General features: G+C 43.1%; 1 protein-coding gene across 1 annotated transcript in view; it reads left to right on the top strand.

Moving 5' to 3' along the window:
- LOC311136250 (roundabout homolog 3-like) overlaps nt 1-16729 on the top strand; it is a gene marked incomplete at its 5' end in the record, with an annotated part of 309721 nt that overhangs the window by 76342 nt on the left and 216650 nt on the right. The window lies entirely within an intron of this gene.

Genomic DNA, 16729 nt, shown 5'->3' with positions numbered 1-16729 from the left:
ATTTTTATCATAGGTACACTTCAACTGTGAGAGACAGAATCTAAACCAAAAATCACATTTTATGAATTTTAAGTAATTAATTTGCATTTTATTGCATGACATAAGTATTTGATCACCTACCAACCAGTAAGAATTCCGGCTCTCACAGACCTGTTCGTTTTTCTTTAAGAAGCCCTCCTGTTCTCCACTCATTACCTGTATTAACTGCACCTGTTTGAACTCGTTACCTGTATAAAAGACACCTGTCCACACACTCAATCAAACAGACTCCAACCTCTCCACAATGGCCAAGACCAGAGAGCTGTGTAAGGACATCAGGGATAAAACTGTAGACCTGCACAAGGCTAGGATGGGCTACAGGACAATAGGCAAGCAGCTTGGTGAGAAGGCAACAACTGTTGGCGCAATTATTAGAAAATGGAAGAAGTTCAAGATGACGGTCAATCACCCTCGGTCTGGGGCTCCATGCAAGATCTCACCTCGTGGGGCAATGATCATGAGGAAGGTGAGGGATCAGCCCAGAACTACACGGCAGGACCTGGTCAATGACCTGAAGAGAGCTGGGACCACAGTCTCAAAGAAAACCATTAGTAACACACTACGCCGTCATGGATTAAAATCCTGCAGCGCACGCAAGGTCCTCCTGCTCAAGCCAGCGCATGTCCAGGCCCGTCTGAAGTTTGCCAATGACCATCTGGATGATCCAGAGGAGGAATGGGAGAAGGTCATGTGGTCTGATGAGACAAAAATAGAGCTTTTTGGTCTAAACTCCACTTGCCGTGTTTGGAGGAAGAAGAAGGATGAGTACAACCCCAAGAACACCATCCCAACCGTGAAGCATGGCGGTGGAAACATAATTCTTTGGGGATGCTTTTCTGCAAAGGGGACAGGGCGACTGCACCGTATTGAGGGGAGGATGGATGGGGCCATGTATCGCGAGATCTTGGCCAACAACTTCATTCCCTCAGTAAGAGCATTGAAGATGGGTCGTGGCTGGGTCTTCCAGCATGACAACGACCCGAAACATACAGCCAGGGCAACTAAGGAGTGGCTCCGTAAGAAGCATCTCAAGATCCTGGAGTGGCCTAGCCAGTCTCCAGACCTGAACCCAATACAAAATATTTGGAGGGAGCTGAAAGTCCGTATTGCCCAGCGACAGACCCGAAACCTGAAGGATCTGGAGAAGGTTTGTATGGAGGAGTGGGCCAAAATCCCTGCTGCAGTGTGTGCAAACCTGGTCAAGACCTACAGTAAACGTATGATCTCTGTAATTGCAAACAAAGGTTTCTGTACCAAATATTTAGTTCTGCTTTTCTGATGTATCAGATACTTATGTCATGCAATAAAATGAAAATTAATTACTTAAAAATCATACAATGTGATTTTCTGGATTTTTTAGATTCCGTCTCTCACAGTTGAAGTGTACCTATGATAAAAATTACAAACCTCTACATGCTTTGTAAGTAGGAAAACCTGCAAAATCGGCAGTGTATAAAATACTTGTTCTCCCCACTGTATGTTCCTAGCTCCAACTGTGCAGTAATACCTGACAATACAAAACAATACATGCAAATCCCAAAAAGAAAAAGAATGGAATTAAGAAATACAGAAATATTTGAACGAGCAATGTCAGAGTCTAGAATATAAATATATATGTACAGTATATGATGGTGTGTATAGACATTATGGGCAGTATATGAATAGAAAAGGTGAGTACAGCAGTAGTTATATAGGATAGGCCTAGACTAGAATACAGTATACACATATGAAGTGGGTAAAACATGTCAAAACAGGAGATACAACAAAATACAACTAATTGAAATTAGCCACCTACAATTCACCGCACAGCAGCTTCTAGTCATTGTTGCTAAGTATCTGACCGATCAGTGACAACACACATCCTTTTTCCTCAGTGTTGCGCACAGGGGTGCACTTACTACTATGGCTGACCCTATCTGGTGTACAGTATGTGACAATACAGCATATTTTATTTTATTTTCTATACTGTAATACTTTAGCATATGCACCTGCATATAAACTCTAACATTAAACATACAGTATAATACTTTTCGAAAGGCCAAACTTCACTTGTACCCCAAAACATGAGAGATTTATGCCATAGATTGTGCCTATTCTCTAGCACAGCGGGCGGTTTAAATGATGACTACAGCAGAATAAGTTAGTTGCATTAATTGATTCAATTTGTTATTTGCGCAAATGTAATGAGAGATTAACACATTTTGAGAAGTTGCTCTCGATACTTTATATTTGATTTTGAATGACGCCGTCGCCGTATCAACTGTTTTCAGGTGGGGATCCAACCTCAAGTGTTCTTACAGTGACTGTACGTATAATAAATAACAACAGTCATTAAAAAGTAGTTATATAGTCATTCCATGATGTATGTGCAATTTCATGCAAATCAGAGCTATATGCTCTGCTATCTAGAACCTAAGAGGGTTCTTCAACTGTCCCCATAGGATAACCCTATGAAGAACCCTTTTTGGTTCCAGGTAAAACTATTTTGGGTTCCATGTAGAACCCTTTCACAGAGGACTCTACATGGAACCCAAAAGGGTTCTACCAAGAACCAAAAAGGGTTGTACGTAGAACCAAAAAGGGTTCTAGGTACCTAAAAAAGGACAGCCGAAAAACCCTTTTGAAACCCTTTTTTAAGAGTATAGTACATTGGGGATAAAAATGAACTTTAAATGTTGGGTAATAAAATAACATTATATTAACCAACATTTACTGTGCAATGTCTAGCCAAGGACTTCTGTCAGACCTATATTAAATGCTGGGAATAGAATGTACAGTACATGTCGGGTATAGATAGTGATGCTTCTACATGTATCAGAGAGAACGAGAAAGATAGAGAGAGAGAAAGAGAGAGATGTGTTTAGCAGAGAGAGAGATGTGTTTAGCAGTGCTGGTGTGGGGCAGGATGCAGGAAGGACAGTTGCATTCTGAGTGACAGGAGATATTTCGGGCTCCATTCAATTCATCGCACCTGCACTCTAGGCATCCTGGAACTGCGCTCTTCCCGTCCCGGGAGCCCAATCCCTCACTATACCCCCATCACCCCCCATCCTCAGTGGATCCTGTGAGGCCGCAAGTCAGGAAATGGCAGCTCTCTTTCCTAATCACCTTTCAAAACAACCGGCATTACACCACCACCCAATCTGGTACGTCTCCATATATAGCAGGGGGACTCGTTTTGACAGCACACCACCAGGAAGTTCTGTGACGTCCTGTTCCTGTTTGTTTGTTGGGAATGCGTAACCTCCTGTATAAGGAAATAAATGACATCACTGTCTCCAGTCACCCAAGCTTTTCTCCTTTTCTATTTTCTCAAGTCAAGCTGCTTCCTCCCTCCTTCGGATCAGGATACGCTCCCTATCTCCGAGTCGTCTCCAGAGAGGAACGCTGGAATAACCCTAGATTCTAAGATAGATTCCGCAGATGCAGGGAAATCAAAGTGTTTGGTTGGTCGTTCTGAATTTTTTCAATGAGATCCTTGAAAGGTATTAAAGTCCATAATAAATAAAATAAAATAAAATGTTATTCGTCACATGCTTCATAAATAACAGGTGTAGACTTAAAGTGAAATGCATGCTTACGGGCCTTTCCCAAAAATGCATACAGAGAGAAAACAGATAAATAATAGAAAAGTAATAAGATGTAATAATAAAAGTAATAATAAATACACAATGAGTAACGATAACTTGGCTATATACACGGGGTACCAGTACAGAGTCGATGTGCAGGGGTACGAGGTAATTGAGGTAGATACAGTGCATTCAGAAAGTATTCAGACTCATTGACTTTTTCCATAATTAGTGACGTTACAGACTTATTCTAAAATGTATTACATTTTATTTTTCCCTCACACATTAAACCATAATGACAACGCGCAAACAGGTTTTTAGAAATGTTTGCAAATTTATTAAAAATTTAAAACAGAAATGTATTCAGACCCTTTGCTATGAGACTCGAAATTGAGCTCAGGTGGATCCTGTTTCCATTGATCATCCTTGAGATGTTTCTACAACTTAATTGGAGTCCACCTGTGGTAAATTCAATTGCTTGGACATGATTTGGAAAGGCACACACTTGTCTATATAAGGTCCCACAGTTGACAGTGCATGTCAGAGCAAAAACTAAACCATGAGGTCGAAGGAATTGTCCGTAGAGCTCCGAGACAGGATTGAGTCAAGGCACACATCTGGGAAAGGGTACTAACAAATGTCTGCAGCATTGAAGGTCCCCAAGAACCCAGTGGCCTACATTGTTCTTAAATTGAAGAAGTTTGGAACCACCAAGACTCTTCCTAGAGCTGGCCGCCCGGCCAAACTGAACAATCGGAGGAGAAGGTCCAAACCCGATGGTCACTCTGACAGAGCTCCAGAATTATTCTGTGGAGATGGGAGAACCTTCCCGAAGGACAACCATCTCTGCAGCACTCCAACAATCAGGCCTTTATGGTAGAGTGGCCAGATGGAAGCCACTCCTCAGTAAAAGGCACATGACAGCCCGCTTGGAGTTTGCCAAAAGGCACCTAAAGGACTCTCAGACCTTGAGAAACAAGATTCTCTGGTCTGATGAAACCAAAGTTGAACTATTTGGCCTGAATGCCAAGCGTCACGTCTGGAGGAAACCTGGAACCATCCCTACGGTGAAGCATGGTGGTGGCAGCATCATGCTGTGGGGATATTTTTCAGTGGCAGGGACTGGGAGACTAGTCAGGATCGAGGAAAAGATGAACTGAGCAAAGTACAGAGAGATCCTTGATGAAAACCTGCTCCAGAGCACTCAGGACCTCAGACTGGGGGCGAAGAATCACCTTCCAACAGGACCTAATACAACGCAGGAGTGGCTTTGGGACAAGTCTCTGAATGTCCTTAAGGGGCCCAGCCAGAGCCCGGACTTGAACCCGATCTAACATGTGTGGAGAGATCTGAAAATAGCTGTGCAGCGACGCTCCCCATCCAACCTGGTGCTTCAACAAAGTACTGAGTAAATGGTCTGAATCCTTAAGTAAATGTGATATTTCAGTTTTTTATTTTAAATAACTTTGCAAAATATGATGGGGTATTGTGTGTAGATTGATGAGGGGGAAAAATTACAACTTAATCCATTTTAGAATAAGGCTGTTACGTAACAAAATGTGGAAAAAGTCAATGGGTCTGAATACTTTCCGAATGCACTGTATGTACATATAACTAGGATAGATCATTAACAGTACCAGCAGCGTATGTGATGAGTCAAAAAAAGTTAGTGCAAAAAGGGTCAATGTAGAGGGTCTGGGTAGGTATTTGGATAACTATTCATTAACTAACTATTTAGCAGTCTTTTGGCTTGGGAGTAGAAGCTGTTCAGGGTCCTGTTGGTTCCAGACTGCATCGGTACTGGTTGCCGTGCGGTAGCAGAGAGAACAGATTATGAGTTGGGTGGCTCAAGTCTTTTTTAGGGACTTCCTCTGACACTGCATGGTATAGAGGTCGTGGATGTCGTGAGCTTGGCCCCAGAGATGTACTGAGTCGTACGCACTATGCTCTGTAGTGCCTTGCGATCAGATTCCAAGCAGTTGCCATACCAACGGTGATGCAGCCAGTCAAGATGCTCTCAATGATTCAGCTGTAGAACTTTTTGAGGATCCGAGGCCTCATGCCAAATCTTTTTAGCCTCCTGAGGGGGAAGAGGCGTTGTCGTGCCATTTTCATGACTGTGTTGATGTGTGTGGACCATGCAAATTCATTCCTTAGTGATGTGGACACCGAGGAACTTGAAGCTCTCGACCCGCTCCACTACAGCCCCGTCGATGTGAATGGGGGCATGCTTGGCCCTCCGTTTCCTGTAGTCCATGATCAGCTCCTTTGTCTTGTTGAAGTTGAGGGTGAGGTTGTTGTCCTGGCACTAGGGCTGTTGACGAGTCATGAAGGCAGTCAAATTCCACATGACTGTTTAATCACGGTAATTAGGCTTCTCCAAGCTCTGAAGCTGCTGTGGTCATTAGTAGCCTACCAAACTTGCTAACTGCCTGGTACTTAGCACTCTATTGTCCCTCTAATCACTCTGACTTCAATGCAAATGTAATCGAAAATCTAATCAAACACTTCATGAGAGCCCCTGAGCTCATGTTGCGCAACATTTCTATAGGCTATGCAATTGCGTGAGAAAACAGAGTGATGGCCTCTATAGACTAGGCCTACTATATTTATTCCACAAATTTCCTAATATTAAGCACATTGTTTATCTTTACAACAGGAGTATAGCCTACCTGGCTGGCATGACAATGAACCACAGGAAAAGCATCCTCCATTCACTATCCAGGCTCTGCTGTAGCCGGCCGCAACCGGGAGACCAATGGGGCGGCGCACAATTGGCCCAGCGTCGTCCAGGGTAGGGGAGGGAATGGCCGGCAGGGAGGTAGCTCAGTTGGTAGAGCATGGTGTTTGCAACGCCAGGGTTGTGGGTTCGATTCCCACGGGGGGCCAGTATGAAATTGTTTTAAATAAAATAATGTATGCACTAAAACTGTAAGTCGCTCTGGATAAGAGCATCTGCTAAATGACATAAATGTAAAATGTAAATGTATATTTAAGTGCATAGCTGTTTTGAGACAGGTGCATGATAATGGTCCATTCTAAATCAAAACAAATTTCAGACATGTATTTTTTAGTATATGTAAAGACAAGATTACATCAAGAATAGTCTGATGGGTGACAATATTAGCCTATCACTTGTGTATTATATATTATCACTTGTGAATGATGCCCAGCGTAAGGCAAGAAACAATGCCTTTTTCTTGCGACTTTTTCTAATAATAGTCGCACACCTCATGTAGCCTAGACTGTAGGCCTATATGTTCTGATAAGGTATGTATCATAACTAAAGTGGCCAAATAACTTCTTAAAATTAAGCACATCAATCCACTTTACAAGGGGTTTAGAGCCTAACTGGCATATATAAGCAGCGCGTGAGTTTCAAGTTTGGGGAAGATAATTTTCACCATAAAAATGCACCTTCATAATAAAAGCATTACATGCATAATCGCATTTGCGGTCACTTTTGATAATGGTGTTTTCCCGCTAATGGAACATTCGCGCTTATTGCCTACTGCCATGTGCGCATTGCTGAGCTTGTAATGTGAAGAAATAGCCTAATAGTTTATCAACATTTTAAGCTAAACGTTCTGATCTGTTGCGTCAGCCACATTGCGTAAAAAAGTATTTTTTGATGCTAGTGGTAGTATTAATTTGGTATCTATTGCACCCCACAACTGTTCGAGACCATGTTTGGAATATTTATGTCTTGCACAGAATAGAATAGGTAGACTTTTGTACTATAGGGGATAGTAGATTGACATAGGCTAGTGCTTTTGCTGTTCGTTAGGCCTACTCATCTTGTTGGCTGATGAAAAGTAAATGTGGACAGTTCTTCCAATATCTTCAATATGCACCTTGGAATTGGATAAGGACGAGCGTAGTTGCATCCCCGATGTGTCTGTCTTCACTTGTAGCCTGTGAGAAAGACCCGATCACGTGAGAGCCATGTGAGTGAGAGGCGCTTCGGATTGCACAGCACTCAGGGAGAGTGGATTTATTTAGGGTGCATTACGGCCACAAAGGGGATGCCGCCGTGAAATTTGAGGCATTATCAAGTGCTTGTCAAATTGTGAATGAGAGACTATTGAAGTGTGTACAGACTGCGCAAAAAAACAGAGCTCATGCCTTTCAAGCAACTTTTTTTCAAATCACCATTAGTCTCATCATGCAGCCTTAAAATTGATTAAAAATCTAAACATATAGCCCAACGTTTGTAGAACAACTAAAGTTACATTAATAACTCTAATGTACCTATTTCTTTGCTAATCGCTCAACACAGAATAGCTGCATGTGCGCACTCCCTCAAATCGTTTGGAGAAAATATTTATATTTTATTCAGCTTTGTTCAATTGGTCCTCTGTAGCTGAATTGGTAGAGCATGGCGCTTGTAACGCCAGGGTAGTGGGTTCGATCCCCGGGACCACCCATACGTAAAAATGTATGCGCACATGACTGTAAGTCGCATTGGATAAAAGCGTCTGCTAAATGGCATATTATTATTATTATACTATAAAATAATATAAAATAATGACACGGAATTCTAAGCAAATCTTGTCTAGTGTAGCCCACAGCCATTTGGCATAGCCACATCAGGACAACTCAGATTATGCTATTCTTTCCTTTCTTCATTTCATGCTTATTTAGACCTGTCTAAAATGAAGAATGGATTTATTGTGAAGGTGTAGGCTATATTACATGGATTTTTTAGACTTTTAATAATGTAGATGTTCCAAAGGTCTGCATCAGTGGTTTATAGGCTATGTGTGGAAGCCAGGAGATGCTAAATGAGGCGGTGTATTGAGAACTCATGGCTGCGAAATTGAGAAGCACATTAATCAATAGGATGTCCAGCAGGGAACAATGCCAAATGTGAAATGTGTTGGAGTATAAGCTTTTTTACCTGTCATTAACCCAATGAGTCCCACCATCACACCGGCATGATTTAGGACTTCTAACCCTTTTTAAACATTGCATGTCTGAGCAGACTTCTTGGTTGTATCATTGGATTTGTCAATTTCTCCTGAATTCATCGGTACGATCCATTAGTATGTATGATTAACGGAGGCTGAGATCTGTTTTTGTGAGACAAGGGTGGATCCCAAAGGGGCCCAAGGCTGGGTATTTTTTACAAAAACATCTGTAGAGTCGGAATGGTTTGAGCTAAAAACTATTAAAAGCTATCTATGAAAAGCTTAGACTCTCACGATGCTCTATGATGCTCACAAGCTACAAAAGAGTCATTAGAAGGTAAGGGGTTCTTCTAATTAGAAGATCATAGGAAATCCCAGGACATTGTGTCTATTATACTGTAATAAACTCACATAGTTGCTGTCACAAACTCTAAACTCCACACGGTTGTCACTGACATTCATATAAGTTAATTTTGGTCAGGTTTTTGCTTTGGCGGACCTTATTTTTTAAATTGACGTTAGTCAATAAAACTGATGAATGCAACTGTTTATGTGAAATTGTCTTGTGTTCTACTAGTAGCCCTGGTTCTCCTGAAAAGAAACTGTTAACACCCTTCATTGTGAGGCTAAATATAACGGCTGGTCATGCAGGTAAATGAAAGTCAGATAAATGAAAATATGATTTTTGTTGGGGTCTCGGGCCTGCCTCTCTCTCTCTCTCTCTCTCTCTCTCTCTCTCTCTCTCTCTCTCGCTCTCTCTCTCTCTCTCTCTACCTCTGTCACTCTGTAACTCTTTTTCCCATTCTCCTGTTCTCTCTTCACCTGCTTTATCTCTGTCCTTTCCCTTTCACTATTCACCCGTTCCACCACTCCATCCCTCTCTCTTCCCTTTCTATCTTGTTCTTTCTTTCTTTCATTCCCTCTCACCCCTCTACCCCCTTCCCTGTTCCTCTGTTTCTCTCGTGTAATGACTTTGGAAATCCCCAGCCACAGGTAGTGCAGACACAGCTTTTCTGCAGGGCTTGTGAGTTGTGGAGCTTGTCTTTAGAGCTAGATTGCAGCTCAGGCAAGGGAGAAAGAAGGTGGAATAAAACGTTAACGCAGGCTTATTCAGAGAAGGGCAATTGCATGGTGCAGAGCTGAGGTCAGGAGGGGGGTTATCGCCTACTAGATGTATCCAGTTACACACAGTTGGGTGTAGAAATGCAGACAAAAACACACACTCTCTTGTGCAGATACATAGAGACACACACATACACTAACATACTTTCATACTTTACATAATGTCTTCTTGCAGACACATATTTACACACACATGCACACATGCACATACACAGAGTAACCCCCCACCCCACCACCTCCCACACACACACATACTTATTCAACGTGCCACCTGTTGGGGGATGGTGATAAGAGAGCAGTGGAGTAAAGTACTTAAGTAAAAAATACTTTAAAGTACTACTTAAGTAGTTTTTTGGGGTGTCTGTACTTTACTTAACTATTTACTGTATATTTTTGACAACCTTTACTTTTACTTCGCTACATTCCTAAAGAAAATAATGTACTATTTACTCCATATATTTTCCCTGACACCCAAAAGTACTCCTTACATTTTGAATGCTTAGCAGGACAGGAAAATGGTCCAATTAACACACTTATCAAGACAACTCCCTGGTCATCTCTACTGCCTCTGATCTCGCGGACTCACTAAACACAAATGCTTATTGTAAATGATTGTCGAGTGTTGGAGTGTGCCCCTGGCTATCTGTAAATTAAAAAACAAGAAAATTGTGCTGTCTGGTTTGCTTAATATAATATAATAATAATAATAATATAATATGCCATTTCGCAGACACTTTTATCCAAAGCGACTTACAGTCATGTGTGCATACATTTTTATAATACTGTATAAGGAATTAAAAAGGATTTATACTTTTACATTTACTTTTGATACTTAAGTATATTTAAAACCAAATACTTTTAGACTTTTACTCAAGTAGTATTTTACTGGATGACTTTCACTTTTACTTGAGTCATTTTCTATGAAGGTTTCTTTACTTTTACTCAAGTATGACAATTGGATACTTTTTTCCACCACTGTAAGAGAGGACGAGCCAATGGCTGCAGAGACTTAGTGGCCCCATGTGTTTATCATCAACACAATCAAGACTTTCTCCTTCACTCTGACGTAGAGACCACCAGATCATCAAACACTCCCACATAAACACCTCTTTCTCTGTCTCTCTGATGGGGCTTCAGCTCTAACACTAACACATGTGCAAACACACACATACACACACACACACACACACACACACACACACACACACACACATGCACACACACAGACACGCACAAGTGAACAAACACACACATTCGTGCACGCTCCTCTGGCAAGGCTGTTATTAGGACCCAAAGTACTCCCTCTGAATGTTGTGTGCCGTTGTTGAAGTCAATAGACTGTGTCATTACGTCAAACTGGGGTGCAGAGAAAACCACCCGTAAGTATGTGTCACACACGAGAAAAAATGGTTCAAAAGGGTTTGTCGGCTGTCCCCATAGGAGAACCCTTTTTGGTTCCAGGTATAACCCTTTTTGGTCCAGGTAGAACTGTTTCGGGTTCCAGGTGGGTTCTTCAAACGGCTATCCTATGGGAACAGCCTTATTCTAAAATGGATTTTAAAAAAAAATTACCTCATCAATCTACACACAATACCCCAGAATGACAAAGCGAAAACAGGTTTTTAGAAATGTTTGCAAATGTATAAGAAATAAAAAACAGAAATACCTTATTTACATAAGTGTTCAGACCTTTTGCTATGAGACTCGAAATTGAGCTCAGGTGTATCCTGTTTCTATTGATAATCCTTGAGATGTTTCTACAACTTGATTGGAGTCCACCTGTGGTAAATTCAATTGATTGGATATGATTTGGAAAGGCACACACCTGTCTATATGGGGTCCCACAGTTGACAGTGCATGTCAGAGCAAAAACCAAGCCATGAGGTCGAAGGAATTGTCCGTAGAGCTCCGAGACAGGATTGTGTCGCGGCACAGATCTGGGGAAGGGTACCAAAATAATTCTGCAGCATTGAAGGTCCCCAAGAACACAGTGGCCTCTATCATTCTTAAATGGAAGAAGTTTGGAACCACCAAGACTGTTCCTAGAGCTGGCCGCCTGGCCAAACTGAGCAATCGGGGGATAAGGGCCTTGTTCAGGGAGGTGTCCAACAACCTGATGGTCACTCTGAAAGAGCTCCAGAGTTCCTCAGTGGAAATGGGAGAACCTTCCAGAAGGACAACCATCTCTGCAGCACACCACCAATCAGGCCTTTATGGTAGCGTGACCAGACGGAAGCCACTCCTCAGTAAAAGGCACATGACAGCCCGCTTGGAGTTTGCCAAAAGGCACCTAAAGGACTCTCAGACCATGAGAAACAAGATTCTCTGGTCTGATGAAACCAAGATTGAACTCTTTGGCCTTAATGCCAAGTGTCACGTCTGGAGGAAACCTGGCACCATCCCTATGGTGAAGCATGGTGGTGGCAGCATCATGCTGTGGGAATGTTTTTCAGCGGCAGGGACTGGAACACTAGTCAGGATTGAGGGAAAGATGAACGGAGCAAAGTACAGAGAGATCCTTGATGAAAACCTGCTCCAGAGTGCTCAGGACTTCAGACTGGGGCGAATGTTCACCTTCCAACAGGACAACAACCCTAAGCACACAGCCAAGACAACGCAGGAGTGGCTTCGGGACAAGCCTCTGAATGTCCTTGAGTGGCCCAGCCAGAGCCTGGACTTGAACCCGATCAAACATCTGTGTAGAGACCTGAAAATAGCTGTGCAGCGACGCTCCCCATCCAACCTGACAGAGCTTGAGATGATCTGCAGAGAAGAATGGGAGAAACTCCCCAATTACAGGTGTGCCAAGCTTGTAGCGTCATACCCAAGAAGACTCAAGGCTGTAATCGCTGCCAAAGGTGCTTCAACAAAGTACTGAGTAAAGGGTCTGAATACGTATGTAAATGTGATATTTCAGTTTTTTATCTTTAATAATTTGCAAAAAAATCTAACAACCTGTTTTTGCTTTGTCATTATGGGGTACTGTGTGTAGATTGATGAGGACAAAAAAAACGTTTTTATCCATTTTAGAATAAGGCTGTAACGTAACAAAATATTAAAAGAGTTTAGAGGTCTGAATACTTTCCGAATTCACTGTATGTAGAGTATGACCCACCTAAAGGTTTTTTAAACCTCTTCAGCCCTCAGTTTGGGAGTACTCATGACAATTGGTATAGGAAGAATTGTCATTGCACTATATACATTTTTACATTTTACATTTTTAGTCATTTAGCAGACGCTCTTATCCAGAGCGACTTACAGGAGCATTTAGGGTTAAGTGCCTTGCTTAAGGGCACATCGACAGATTTTTCACCTAGTCGGCTCTGGGATTAGAACCAGCGACCTTTCGGTTACTGGCACAATGCTCTTACCCACTAAGCTACCTGCCGCCCAGGTCATAGATACATCATAGATCATAAGATGCTGCTGAGGGGAGGAAAGCTCAGGAAAGCTCATAATAATGGCCGGAACGGGGAGAATGGAATGGCATCAAACACATGGAAACCATATTGATGTATTTGATACCATTCCACTTATTCTGCTCCATCCATTGCCTCAAGCCCGTCGTCCCCAATTAAGGTGCCACCAACCTCCTGTGTCATAGATACAACATACAGTCGAAGTTTACATACACTTAAGGTTGGAGTCATTAAAACTCGTTTTCCAACCACTCCACAAATTACTTGTTAACAAACTTTAGTTTTGGCAAGTCGGTCAGGACATCTACTTTGTGCATGACACAAGTAATTTTTCCAACAATTGTTTACAGACAGATTATTTAATTTATAATTCACTGTATCACAATTTCAGTGGGTCAGAAGTTGACTGTGTCTGTGTCTTTAAACAGCTTGGGAAATTCCAGAAAATTATGTCATGGCTTTAGAAGGTTCTGATAGGCTAATTGACATAATTTGATTCAGTATGAAAAATGTATGCACTCACTAACTGTAAGTCGGTCTGGATAAGAGCGTCTGCTAAATGACTAAAATGTCAAATGTAAATGTAAATTGGAGGTGTACCTGTGGATGTAATTCAAGGCCTACCTTCAAACACAGTGCCTCTTTGCTTGACATCATGGGAAAATCAAAAGAATCAGCCAAGACCTCAGAAAAAAATTTGTAGACCTCCATTAGTCTGGTTCATCCTTGGGAGCAATTTCCCAACACCTGAAGGTACCACGTTCATGTGTATAAACAACAGTACGCTAGTATATACACCATGGGTCCACGCAGCCATCATACCGCTCAGGAAGGAGACGCGTTCTGTCTCCTAGAGATGAACGTACTTTGGTGCGTACAGGTAGGACGCTCACTCCTGGATTGCGTCCTACCTGACCGGTCGCTCCTACCAAGTGGCGTGGCGAGAAGCTGTCTCCGCACCATGTGCTCTCACCACTGGTGTCCCCCAGGGCTCAGTTCTAGGCCCTCTCCTTTTCTCCCTATACACCAAGTCACTTGGCTCTGTCATATCCTCACATGGCCTCTCCTATCATTGCTACGCTGACGATACACAACTAATCTTCTCCTTTCCCCCTTCTGATAACCAGGTGGCGAATCGCATCTCTGCATGTCTGGCAGACATATCAGTATGGATGACGGATCACCACCTCAAGCTGAACCCTGGCAAGACGGAGCTGCTCTTCCTCCCGGGGAAGGACTGCCCGTTCCATGATCTCGCCATCACGGTTGACAACTCCGCTGTGTCCTCCTCCCAGAGTGCGAAGAGCCTAGGCGTGACCCTGGACAACACCCTGTCGTTCTCCGCCAACATCAAGGCGGTGACCCGCTCCTGCAGGTTCATGCTCTACAACATTCGGAGAGTACGACCCTGCCTTACACAGGAAGCGGCACAGGTCCTAATCCAGGCACTTGTCATCTCCCGTCTGGACTACTGCAACTCGCTGTTGGCTGGCCTCCCTGCCTGTGCCATCAAACCCCTACAACTCATCCAGAATGCCGCAGCCCGTCTGGTGTTCAACCTTCCCAAGTTCTCTCACGTCACCCCCCTCCTCCGCACACTCCACTGGCTTCCAGTTGAAGCTCGCATCCGCTACAAGACCATGGTGCTTGCCTATGGAGCAGTGAGGGGAACGGCACCTCTGTACCTTCGGGCTCTGATCAGTCCCTACACCCAAACGAGGGCATTGCGTTCATCCACCTCTGGCCTGCTGGCTCCCCTTCCTCTGCGGAAGCATAGTTCCTGCTCAGCCCAGTCAAAACTGTTCGCTGCTCTGGCACCCCAATGGTGGAACAAGCTCCCTCACGACGCCAGGACAGCGGAGTCACTCACCACCTTCCGGAGGCATTTGAAACCCCACCTCTTTAAGGAATACCTGGGATAGGATAAAGTAATCCTTCTACCCCCCCCCCCCCCCCCCCCCCCCCCACCCCCCCCCCCCAAATTGTAAAGTGGTCATCCCACTGGCTATAGGGTGAACGCACCAATTGGTGAGTCGCTCTGGATAAGAGCGTCTGCTAAATGACGTAAATGTGCCCTTGAGCAAGGCACTTAACCCTAATTGCTCCTGTAAGTCGCTCTGGATAAGAGCGTCTGCTAAATGACTAAAATGTAAAATGTAAATGTAAATGGTGCGAAAAGTGCAAATCAATCCCAGAACAACAGCAAAGGACCTTGTGAAGATGCTGGAGGAAACAGGTACAAAAGTATCTATATCCAAAGTAAAACAAGTCCTATATCGACATAACCTGAAAGGCCGCTCAGCAAGGAAGAAGCCACTGCTCCAAAACTGCCATAAAAAAGCCAGACTACGGTTTGCAACTGCACATGGGGACAAAGATCGTACTTTTTGGAGAAATGCCCTCTGATCTGATAAAACAAAAATAGAAGTGTTTGGCCATAATGACCATCGTTATGTTTGGAGGAAAAAGAGGGTAGCTTGCAAGCCGAAGAACACCATCCCAACCGTGAAGCACGGGGGTGGCAGCATCATGCTGTGGGGGTGCTTTGCTGCAGGAGGGACTGGTGCACTTCACAAAATAGATGGCATCATGAGGAAGGAAGATTATGGGGATATATTGAAGCAACATCTCAAGACATCAGTCAGGAAGTTAAAGCTTGGTCGTAAATGGGTCTTCCAAATGGACAATGACCCCAAGTATACTTCCAAAGTTGTGTCAAAATGGCTTAAGGACAACAAAGTCAAGGTATTGGAGTGGCCATCACAAAGGCCTGACCTCAATCCTATAGAAAATTTGAGGGCAGAACTGAAAAAGCGTGTGTGAGGAAGGAGGCCTACAAACCTGACTCAGTTACACCAGCTCTGTCAGGAGGAATGGGCCACAATTCACTCAACTTATTGTGGGAAGCTTGTGGAAGGCTACCCGAAACGTTTGACCCAAGTTAAACAATTTAAAGGCAATGCTACCAAATACTAATTGAGTGTATGTAAACTTCTGACCCACTGGGAATGTGATGAAATAAATAAATGCTGAAATAAATAATTCTCTATACTATTATTTTGACATTTCACTTTCTTAAAATAAAGTGGTGATCATTACTGACCTAAGACAGGGACTTTTTACTAGGATTAAATGTCAGGAATTGTGAAAAACTGAGTTTACATGTATTTGGCTAAGGTTTATGTGAACTTCCGACTTCAACTGTAGATACTGCAACGATATGGTCACTACTCTGTATTCCACTGCTCCTACACATACACTTAAATGTACAGTGTAGCCTTTGGTGAAGTGGAGAAAAGGATGCCTCTCCAGCATATTCCCTATTGTAGAGGAAGTCAGATGTGTGTGTGTGTGTATGTTTGTGTGTGTGTGTGAGAGCGTGCATGCATGTGTGTGTGTGAGAGTAAAAATATATATCTGTGTGTGTGTGTGTGTGTGTGTGTGAACACTTCAGTCCAAACACTCCAATCAAAGAGATGCTAAGAGGTGCTATGTGTGCTGTGTGCTGGTCTGTCGCCCTAGGTCTGGAAGCTTAGCTACAACAACACTGCTGCTCCACTGCCTTGCCTGTGGTGGCTAGCCATCAGAAATAGGATTGTGTGCTCAGCATACTGTCTGTGGTCTAGAGATAGAGATAGAGAGGGCTGTTGGGTGCTGAAACAAAATTACA

Source organism: Coregonus lavaretus (genome assembly GCF_964263955.1).
Source record: "Coregonus lavaretus genome assembly, chromosome: 10".
Classification (NCBI taxonomy): Eukaryota; Metazoa; Chordata; class Actinopteri; order Salmoniformes; family Salmonidae; genus Coregonus; species Coregonus lavaretus.
This window is presented reverse-complemented; position numbering and strand designations above follow the sequence as displayed.